A 12,013-nucleotide genomic window follows, 5' to 3' on the forward strand; every position below is an offset into this window, starting at 1 on the left:
TGAGTATTCTTACCTTCAATTGACGTCACACACCTTGAAGTCTAGCTGAAGTGTACGTACGACTAAAGACTAGAACCATTGAACAACTAGAAATAGAACTTCACTGAGTAACCAAAGTGATTGATTTGAACATTGACGTCGTCAATACACCACTGAAAATATCAAGTTCTTACAAACCAACCATTGACACTTCCAGACGTAAAAATGATGATTTTTATTGACTTTTTTGGGGTCACCCAAAAACCAAAGAATGTCTGTTGAAAATTTGACCAATATGTACCAGGCTATTGAAATGTCTCTATAGAGAAGCTTTAGAAGACCTTGTCTAACACATGCTATATAAATAATAGAATTGTACAGTAAAAGAAATAATACAGTTAAAAAAAAATGTAAAACACGATTATTGCGGGCCCAAAATGAGTTCAGACTTATTGTCAAATATTGTTGTCTGGTTCGTTATCTCAGAGTGGTTATACATTGCAATAAAATAAATTAAAATACTCAGGTAATAGACTATTTAAAATTTAGAGAAGCGGGCTACTTATATATATATATATATGATATATATATATATATATATATATATATATATATATATATATATATATATATATATATACATATATATATATATATATATATATATATATATATATATATATATATATATATATATATACATATAGGGGGGGGCCCAAAATTTTTTTTTGCGGGGGAGCCTTTTTTTTCTAGTTCCGCCACTGATTTGTAGTCACACTCCTGAGAGGGGGGGGGGGGGGAGGAGAAACTTCAACTGGAAATTTCAACTTTCTAGAAGTCAACTATTGACAATAAAACAAGGAATTTGAGGAATCTGAATATTGATCTGCGTATGGTCATACATAAACCATATCACAATGGGTTGAGGGGGGGGGAGGAGGAGGTGGGGTGGAATATGGTGACAAAATGTTGCCATTGATCAGAGCTAAATGGTAGCGTGTGGTCCAGGAAGTGAAGACCGCTTTTTATTTAAAAAAATAATTTTTGAATCTTGCTACTCTGCTGTTATCCCGCTATTAAATAAACGTTTTTATAAAATGTAACCTTTACACCACCGACGCTTTCATGTAAAGGCAAAAGATAAATTCTAGAACGTTCGGATCAGTTGATGACAGTGATTGAGTAATATTTCGTACATATGACGTCACACGTCTCCGCCGTACTCTGTTTTGGGCAGCCCTCTTTGTAAGCCCGGCAACCCTTGCCTCTTCTATTGTCCTTCTCCGTTATTTCCTTGACCTGTCTACTTTCCTCTTCCTCTCAGAATTCCAGTTTAATGATTTTGATAAAATTAGACTGGTCTAAAATTTGACAAATTATTGGATAAAACATAAAACAACAAAGACTGGTACCGGTTGTGGAGTCAATGACATGTAAATAAAGTTTAAACCCGTATTTGCTACTATTATTAGTTTAGCCTGAAGCCTATCTCTATTGAAAACTGCAAGACAACATAATTGTATGTTCCGTATATAATGTCAACATTGTTAAAATATCGAATAATCCCAATAAGAATGAATACTTCATCTTACTCCATACATTCGTTTGTTAACTAGTATGATTTATAACAGTAAATACCTGATCATTAAAGGTCTTTTAAAAACCATACATAACATATAATAGTAAATAAGCCGTTTTTTACAAAATGAATATAAACATATAGACAATAAAATTAAAATAATTTCTGATAGGGACGTAAATAATTTCTCCCCCATCTAACCCTTATGATGTAACAACCTGAGCTAGGTAAATTGTCTTTAATTTAGGGGATATTTTCCTGACAATCAAACGAATAATTTCAATGATTTCCTAACTAAGTGCAGTCAATTATCTCCCATATTAAAATATAACCTTGTTAAAGGGAAACTAGAAATGTATTCTCGTTAATATTTTAATTAATACTTCGGGAAGTACAATGCTTATATAATGTTTATGAGTGTTTACTTTTTAACAAAAAACATGTTTGATTGTTTGATTCAGTAACTGGAGTATTTGTTTTTAAAATCAATAAACAAGGTAACTACATACGAAAACAAAAACGCGTTGTTTTATTGCATTTTTATTCTTATAAATTAACACGATATGCTGTATAGGTGTTTGGCAGAAGGATCCGAATAGACACCGATATTTTTTATTTAACTACAAGTCAACAGCCACAACAAAACAATCGCGTTTAAGTTTATTACTTTAACTAGTAAAATACCAAAATATAAACTCCTTTATTATAACAAACTTTGTATATGCAATGAAAATAAGAAATTAAACACACTTTCTCCTTTTAATAAAAGATTATTTCGCTAAGATATGTAATTTCCCATTCCCATTATAGGGGGGGGGGGGGGGCTAACAAACTTTTAAAGCTCTAAAAATTAACCATAGACCCTACCAGACGTAAAAACATTAATAATGAGGGATGGGTTGGGGGTGGATCACTGATCAGGGGTAGAGGAGGGAGGGGGTGCAAGGTGTCAAGACCACTTTTGCGTTGTAGAAAGTAATGTTTCAAACTGAATCACAGCATTTATTTCACTTTTTGAAAGACTATTTTTGTAAACTGTAATAGAATTGTGTAACCTATTGATATGCTTAGTGTTGAAACAGTTCAGCCAATGTTTAAGAAAGAAATGGATATATTAAAATAAGAAAAACAGCGAATTTATAAATATGGTAAACCAGGGGGGGGGGAAGTAAAGAAATGATTAGCATATGTATGACGTCATTCTATTGTAGGTGTGTGTGTGGGGGGGGGGGGTAACTTTGGGACCTTCAGTTTATGTGATAACTGGCATGTTGATGTTATTATATTTCCTAGGATCGACATAACAAAACGGGTACTCAAGTTATCGTGCTTACAGATGAACACAATTAGACTAAATTGCTACTCAATCAGGTGAAAAACGATTTTAGCCCTTTTTACAAGACGTCTTCTATACTTGAAACTGCGTATACGACAGGGTTAAGAATGTTGAATCTATTTGGAGATACATCTTTGATCTATCTATGCAATTAAAAAAATGTGCGTCTGCCGGGAATCAAACCCGGATCGACTGCTTGGAAGGCAACCATGCTGACCTTTACACAACTGACGCCGATGCACATTACCAAAACGGAAAACAAAGAAATGTGGAATTAATTGACGAAGTGTGATCACTGATCAGGGGGTAGATGGAATGGGGGGGGGGGGGCACTTTGCCATTTTAGAAAGTAATGTTTGGAACTGAATCTCAGCATTTATTTCACTTTTTGAAAAACTATTTTTTAAAACTGTAATAAAATTGTGTAACCCAGGGGTTCCCAACCTTTTTTTACTCTAGAGCACATTCTAAAATATCGGTTGGGTGGCGGGCACCACCTATTTTAAATCGACAAACTCCTTCCAGAGGCGTAGCAACCCTTCCCGTCACCCGGGGACAAAACTTTCGATTTGCACCCCCTCCTTCAAATTTTCGATTTGCACCCCCCCCACCTCACCTCATACTTTCGATTTCCATCCCCTTCAACCTTTCAATAATGTTTATGAAAAAAATTCTGTCTCTGTCGAATAGTGAGAGGCGGGTACATACGAATCGTTCGGCGGGCGACATAGCGCCCGCGGGCACGGGGTTTGGAACCCCTGGTGTAACCCATTAGTGTTAAAGAGCTCAGCCTATATTTCAGAAAGAAATCGGTATATTAAGAAAAACAAAACTGCAATTTTAATTCGATGGTTGGGTGAGGGGGGTGGGCAAAAGTGGTTTGCTTAGGTATGACGACATTTTATGGAAGGTGGGGATGTGGGGTACAATTCGGGACTTTCAATCTATGTGATAACGGGCGTTGATGTTATGATATTTCCTAGTATCATTAAAATTATTTTTAAAAATTACAATTCACGACTTTTGTAAAAGTAAAAACGAAAATTGCGTCAACCGGGAATCGAACACGGAACGACTTCTTGAAAGGCAACCATACTGACATTTACACCATCGACGCCGGTACATAGCTACGCTCAATTCCATTCAAATTCAAATTTGACAAACATATAATCGTAAATAAGCCGTCTATGTTACAAAATGAATATAACCATAGACAATGAAATTATAATAATTTTTTGTTAGGGACGTAAATGATTTCTCCCCCATCTAACCCTTATGATGTAACAATCTGAGCGAGGTAAATTGTCCTCAGTACAGGGGATATAATAATTTCAATGACTGCCTAAGTGCAGTCGATTATCTCCCATAATGAAATATAACCTTGTTAAAGGGAAACTAGAAACGTATTTTCGTTAATATTTTAATTAATACGTCGCGAAGTACAATATTTATATAATATTTATTAGTGTTTACTTTATTAACAAAAACAATATTTGGTTGTTTTATTAAGTAAAAGGAGTATCTTATTTTTGAAGTCAATAAACAAGGTGACTACATACGAAAATAAAAACGCGTTGTTTTATTGCCTTGTTATCCTTATTTATTAACACGATACGCCTTTTCAGATGCTCAACTCCTGTTTTAAAATCGAGAGCTGATAATTATTTTTTTAAACTACAAGTCAACAGCCACAACAAAACAATCGCGTTATCAACAAATATTAACTCCTTTATTACAAGCTTTTATTTAACTCAATTCCTCTGTCTGTCTGTCTAGATCGAAACGCTGGAGTGAAAATTCGGACAGTTCTACTTGACCGAGACGATTCACATTTGACACGTGGGTCAAGACATGAAGACAATGCAATCTGAAATTAAATTTGACTTAATTGGATGCCTAATTAATTTTTTATGAATTAATTAAAATTTGGACCGAATTAGTAGGCATGTCTATCCAACCACACCACATGCGTCATCACTTTCAATAGCTGCGCCATCAGGTTTAATAGCTGCGCCATCACGTTCAATAGACGCGCAATGGTTTTTAGTCATGTAACACTATTGTAAATAAAACATGTAAAGTACTGAAAAAAAATAATAAAAAAAAGTTTTAATAACAAGCGTTTATGTAATAATGCACTAAAAAGAAGAAAATAAATTATAGAGTACTATTTAAATAACTATAAAGAAAAGCGTGGGTGTCTTCCATAACATTAGTAAATGTATCCAATAGATACTAAAGTGACCCACGCTTTTCTTTCTAGTTATTTAAATAGTAGTCTATAATTTATTTTCTACTTTTTAGTGCATTATAACATAAAAGCTTGTTATTAAAACGTTTTTTTTTATTAATTTCTTTTATAACAAACTGTGTACATGCAATTAGAATAAGAAATTAAAACAAACTTTCTCCTTTTAATAAAAGTTTGTGTTGCTAAAATATGTCATTTCTAATTTTCCATTTTAGCATTTATTTTGGTAAACAAACATTTTATTAAAAAACATTTCGTCAGCCTGGAATCGAACCCGGATCGAATGCTTGGAAGACCCCATGCTGACCTTTACACCACGACACTATGGGAAAAGATAATTTCTAATGTGCAAATTTGGGAATACAAACTTCTGATCATTTGTTGACGGTGATTGAGTATTCTTACCTTCAAATGACATCACACACCTTAAAGTCAAGTTGAAGTGTACAAACGACTACAAACCAGAGCCATTACACAACTAGAAATAGAACTTTACTGAGTTACCAAAGTGATTGATTTAGACAATGACGACGTCAATACAATACTGAAAATATCAAGTTCTTGAAAAACAACCATTGACACTTCCAGACGTAAAAACGATGATTTCTATTGACCTGTTTGGGTTCATCCAAAAACCACATCACAGTAGTGGGGAATAGGGAGATAAATTTAAAAAATACTATGCGTCAGCCGGGAATCGAACCCGGATCGACTGCTTGGAAGGCAACCATGCTAACCTTTACACCACCGACGCCGACATTAAAGTGTGGCCGCCCTCTGACAAACCCAATCAGTAGCTAGAGACGTACAACATTATAATCAGTCGTTGACAGTGATTGATTTAGGCACTGACGTCGTCAGTAAACTACGGCACATTTCAAGGCGGTGGGAGGGGGGAGGGTGGCGGAAAATTTCTCATTTTATAAAGTAATGTATGAAGCTGATTCTCAATATGTAGGTCGATTTTTTAAAAACTATTTTTGTAATAAAGAAATTCTGCATCATAATATACTCAATGTTGTCGGAGCTCAGTCAATATTTCAGAAAGAAATAAATTTATTAAGAAAAATGACGTCACACTTCAGCCTACAAACGCCCTCACAATTACAGTTGAATTTTTACTTAATACATCGTTATGTTTTCCAAAATCCTGTCTGAACCCTGTCAACATAAAGTATTCTAACAAATGTTTCTATTGCGATTTTTTAAAATAACAAAAGTTTTCAAAAACAAGAAATAAAGTAAAAAAATAAAAAATGTATTTGCGTCAGCCGGGAATAGAACCCGGATCGACTGCTTGGAAGGCAACCATGCTGACCTTTACACCACCGACGCCGATACATAGCGATCAATTTCATTCAAATTCAAATCGGATAGTGATTATTTTGTGATTGATTCGGATATTGACATATTTGTAGTCACAGTCCTGGGAGGGGGGGGGGGGGGAGTTCAACTGGAAATTTCTATTTTATAGAAGTGTGTTTTGTTTATTAACAAAAAACAATGTTTGGTTGTTTGATTTAGTAATTGGAGAATTCTTTTAAATCAATAAACAGGGTGACTACATACGAAAACAAAAACGCGTTGTTTTATTGCATTTTTATCGTCATAAATTAACGCCTTTATATGTATTAAGACTTTCCGGATTGTACATCTAAAACATTTTTTTTAAAACTAGAAGTCAACAGCCACAACAAAAATATCGCACTTTATTTTATTAACATGAACAGTAAAGTAACAAATATAAACACGTTTATAATAACAATTTAACCTAGTACACGACTACACAACCTGCCAATCACACTTTGACCGTGCCTGAATAATTGTCAATTGTTTTAATTTTTTTTAATTTATCCTGTTTATTAAGAACTAATTTAAGCCAACTTTTATCCGATATAAAAATAATGTAAAACTAAATTATTTTTTGGCTTATTAGGGCCTGAAATTAGAATGCCTAAACAGAGGCGTAGCAAGGGGGTGGGCGGGGGCTGGGGATAGCACCGGTTGACACAATTTAAGGGGGGGGGGGTGACACCAATGCAAAAAATAGGAAAATGTATAGAGAAAAACTTGAGCTGGGGGGGGGGGGGGTGCAAATCGAAAGTTTGAGGGGGGGGGGGTGGGAAGGGGGGGTGCAAATCAAAAATTTGAAAGTTTGTCCCAAGGGAAGGGTCTATACGTCTCTGGGGGAGGGGGGGGGGGTGACACCATTAAGTGCCGCACCGGGTGACACCGACCTCGCTACGCCACTGTGTCTAAACATGCTGGAAGAAATTTGTCATTTGAAAATTCAAAATAAAAATCTTTCAGATAAACCTGTTTATCAATATTTGAACTTACGTATTGTATTTCAGTAAATGCTCGGAGATTTTCATTTATAAAAGAAATATTGGAATCTTTTGGAGCTAATATCTATGCAGTTTCAAAAATCAACTGCGTCAGCCGGGAATCGAACCCGGATCGACTGCTTGGAAGGCAACCATGCTAACCTTTACACCACCGTTGCCGATATACAGCTAAGCTCAATAGTGATTAATTCGACAGTTATTAATTTGAAAATAGACCCGTTACTAGTAAATCGTTGTTTGGAAATACAAAATTAAAAAAAATAAATTAAAAAAAAATATGCAGATAAACTAGTTGATCAATATTCGAACTTACATCATGTATTTCTGTGAAATACAAAAGTTGTGATATATTATAATAAAAAGAAAATTTGATTATTTTGAAGAAACTATCTATGCAATTATTTAAAAAAAGAACGCCTTATAATTCACAAATATCAGATGCGTAGCGATGGAGGGGGGGGGGGATGCGGGCCGCACCGGGTATTTATTGATGCATTTATTGATTATTTAATGCATTGATTTATATAAATGTTGAATTTGTTTTCATTTAACATCTAAATTTAAATTTTAAAAAAGAAACATTTTTATTACCATGTGCCTTTGAAAAAGGAAACCCACTAAAATTTATTTTACTGGCTCAACGCTTTGTTACGTTAACTAAAAGAATGTATTCTCTTAAACTACCTTCTTTAGTTTTACAGTCTAGGGGAAACAGCCGCGTAAAATTGCGTAGCTCAAAAAAGTATTATATCCCTCCCCTATAATTGGTATCATTTTACATCTGTCGTTTTCGAATGCAGTAGGCCTATCTAATCATAAAGTTATTTAGATAATCTCATTGAATGATTTTCTGGATATGCTTATATTTTTGTTTGATTGTTTTAGCTTAAAAAATAAAGTTTTACTTAAATATCGAAAACAATAGAATTTCAGACGATACAAAAAAAAAGCGTTAACTCAGTGCACTGAGTACAGATTATTCCTTTGGCAAAATAGCAGTAATCCAAGAGATTTACTTAATTAATTGCCAATTATTTACTAGACTCACTATATGATGTTTACATTAAAAGTTGACGAGCTTAGTTAAACGTCTTGAGCGACTTCACGTATGTCCGTGCATTTAACACGTTTTAGCAGTGAGGTTGTTATCATGAGATACAAGGGTTTAAACTAAAAAGGTAACCAAAAAAATAATTTAAAAACTGTGAAGAATGAGAAAGGGATATCCTATTATTAATTGTCTTCAACAGAAAAAAATACTTTGTGTTTTATTAGTGAGTCAGGAATTTTAAAAACTAAGTCTTTAAACAAATGTTTAAAATGTAACGGGATTCAATTGGGATCTTTCATTTTTTTCGATTTAGGCTACAAAAGCAAAGATTTGTTTTTTATACACCTGCCTAGAGGTAGGGCACTAGACTACTAACCAGAAAGTCTCGTGTTCGAATCCGGGTCAAAGACAGTGGAACGCCCTGAGTCCACCCAGTTCTGGTGGGTAACTCACATTAGGGAAAGTAAAGGCGGCTGGGTATAGTGCTAACCACATTATCCCTTTATATGCCGAGGTCAAGAAACATATGAACTCTACTTCATCTGCCCAATGGTTCGTTTGATCTAAAGAGGACATATTTACCAAATGTAAATCTTTTAAAATTTAATAGGCCTATCATAACCAACATTTTAAAGAGCAAAACATACGACTTAATTAAAACAATGCACTGAATTTAAATACTATCGTATATTTATTTTCTTTGTATTACAATTTAAATCAACAATATTTTTATTTAAAAACCATACGTAACATATACTCATAAATAAGCCGTCTTTGTATAATAATTTATAATAATTTCTGGTACGGACGTAAATGATTTCTCAAAATATCTGAGATCGAGACCATAAGACATCTCCCCCATCCAGTGGCGTAGCGAGGTCGGTGTCACCCGGTGCGGCACTTAATGGTGTCACCCCCCAGAGGCGTAGCGACCCTTCCCGGGGACAAACTTTCAATTTTCAATTTGCACCCCACCTCAAACTTTCGATTTGCACCTCTTAAAAGACTATTTAAACCTCGAATTAATCACTTAATTAAGTGGAATTATAATTAATCTGCATATATTTTGCTATTTTTTGCCTTGGTGTCACCCCCCTAAATGGTATGACCCGGTGCGGTTCGCATCCCCCCCTCGCTACGCCCCTACGCCCATCTAACCCTTATGATGTATCAATCTGAGATGGGTAAATTGTCTTGAGTGTAGGCGACAACACAACGAATAATTTCAATGATTGCCTTACCAAGAATAAATTTATTATCTCCCATGTTAGTATGTAACAATATTAAAGGGAAGCTAAAATGTATTCTCGTTAATATTTTAATTAATACTTTGGGAACTATAAAGCATATATAAAGTTTATAAGTCTAAGTGTTTTCTTTATTAAGGTATAAAAAATAAACTTATGTTGTTTAATTTGTAATTAGAATTTTTGTCTAATATTAATAAACAGATTGACCATATAAGAAAATAAAAACCTAGTTGTTTTATTACATTTTTATTGTTTAAAGTTTAACGATACGCCTTCGACAGCGCTTCCTTGGAATTTCGAATAGTCAACAGTTTTTTTTTTATCTTCAAGACATGTAATGACAATTTTTATTAATGTTTGAACTATGTTAAATACACACTAAGTCAAGCACACACACATTTGTATATATTGATGTAATGATTTCTATTTGAAAATAAAGATATTAAAAAAAAAAAAAAAAAAAAAAAATGAAGTTAATAGGAATGGCCAAGAAAATTAAAACAATGGTTTTCCATAATAAAATACACAATAGAGGTCAATGAATGGGGAATATCCTGGTTGTTTATTTGTATTAAACAATATAACATCCTCTAAAAAAAAAAAAAAAAAAAAAAAAAAAAAAAAATCTTCAAGCAAACAGCCACTACAAATAAAGCACATCTCAAATCATTTTAATAACATTACTAGATTCTAGTTAAATAACCATTGTAAAAAACTTTATAACAACAAACTTTTAGCATGCAATGAAAATGAGAATGTAAAACAAACTTTCTCTTTTTAATAAAAACATATGTTGCTAAAATATCTAATTTCCCATTTCCCATTATTGCATTTATTTTGGTGATCAAACAAATAATCAGAAGGCTGTAGTCCCACATTTACGCATTAGAAATTGAACTCATATAGATGTAGCATTGTATAAACTAATGGAGTAGTTTGAAAAGATCAGTTGTCAGTGAAGCAGAAGTAGCCGAAATGTTCTGGACCAAACTTGGAGGAATCGCCCTAAAACCTACTGAGATGGAGAGATATAAATGTGTCCATTTTCCACAAGGGGCCTCAGGGATGATGATGATGATAATGATGATGATAATGATGATGATGATAATGATGATGATGATGATGATAATGATGATGATGATGATAATGGAGTAGTTCTCACACCTATCATGGACAAGCCAACACTTGATGTTATGGGATGGCATGGTTTGGTGGTAGAGCGCTTGACCGCTATCCCAACGGTCTCGAGTTTGTATTATTTTTACTTGACAAAATGACAAAACATTACAAAACTGTTGAAAGAAGTGGCATATAAAATACTTAAAAAAAAACTTTTTAAAAAACCACGTTTTTCTTGTGGACTAAAAAGTAGAAAATAACTATTTACATACATTTGATGACAAAAAACGTGGGTACGTTCACCATAAAATTTCCCGACCCATCTGCCCAACCCACGTTTTTTGTCATCAAATGTATGTAAATAGTTATTTTCTACTTTTTAGTCCACAAGAAAAACGTTTTTTTTTTTTTTTTTAAATTTTTAAGTATTTTATTTTCTCCTTTTTAGTCCGTTGCTACACATGAAAAACGTGGTTTTTAAAAAAAAAGTTTTTTATATAGTTTATTTTCTACTTTATCCAATGACTTGATTAAGTATGACTTGACTAAGTGTTTATAAATACACGGACTAAAAATCTTGAGCGACCAGGATTCGAACCTGGGTTGTCGCGGCCACAACGCGAAGTACTAACCACTATACGATCACGGCCAGCGCGCTCACATCGATTGGGGCCGAAGTAACTGTGTCAATAGGCCTTCAGTCTTGTCGGTATCTTTAGAAATCATGTCCTCAATTTTATGGTCCTTTGGGCGTAATTAAATTAAGCTAATTACGGTCTCTAATTGCTAGTTTTTATGATTGCATCTGAAATTGTTAGGCGAAAGTAGCCTGCATGCCAAATTTCAGATCTATAGAGCAATCAGAATTGGGCTAATTTTCGATGTCAATTTTAACAACAAACAAACACACGCGAAGCTGAGTTAATAAAAACGTGTTAAAAAGTAAACAGCTATCATTACCCTACATCAATAACCTCCTGAGTACATTGAATCAACTTCTAATCAGCTTTAAAAGATGGTGTAGCAACCATCTATATACACATTCTAGAACAGTGGTTCTTAACCTTTTTGGAGTTACCAGTTTCATAAGCGCATTCACC

The 12,013-nt window shown here is 33.9% G+C and overlaps 1 non-coding gene across 1 annotated transcript; it reads right to left on the reverse strand.

The window, feature by feature from the left end:
* Window positions 1-5,827: 5,827 nt before the first annotated feature.
* Window positions 5,828-5,899, reverse strand: Trnag-ucc (transfer RNA glycine (anticodon UCC)). The gene has a single exon. It is a non-coding gene; the product is annotated as a tRNA-Gly (tRNA).
* Window positions 5,900-12,013: the final 6,114 nt, after the last annotated feature.

Source organism: Physella acuta, unplaced genomic scaffold (genome assembly GCF_028476545.2).
Source record: "Physella acuta isolate Inbredline_101_S28 unplaced genomic scaffold, ASM2847654v3 ptg000699l, whole genome shotgun sequence".
NCBI classification, from domain to species: domain Eukaryota; kingdom Metazoa; phylum Mollusca; class Gastropoda; family Physidae; genus Physella; species Physella acuta.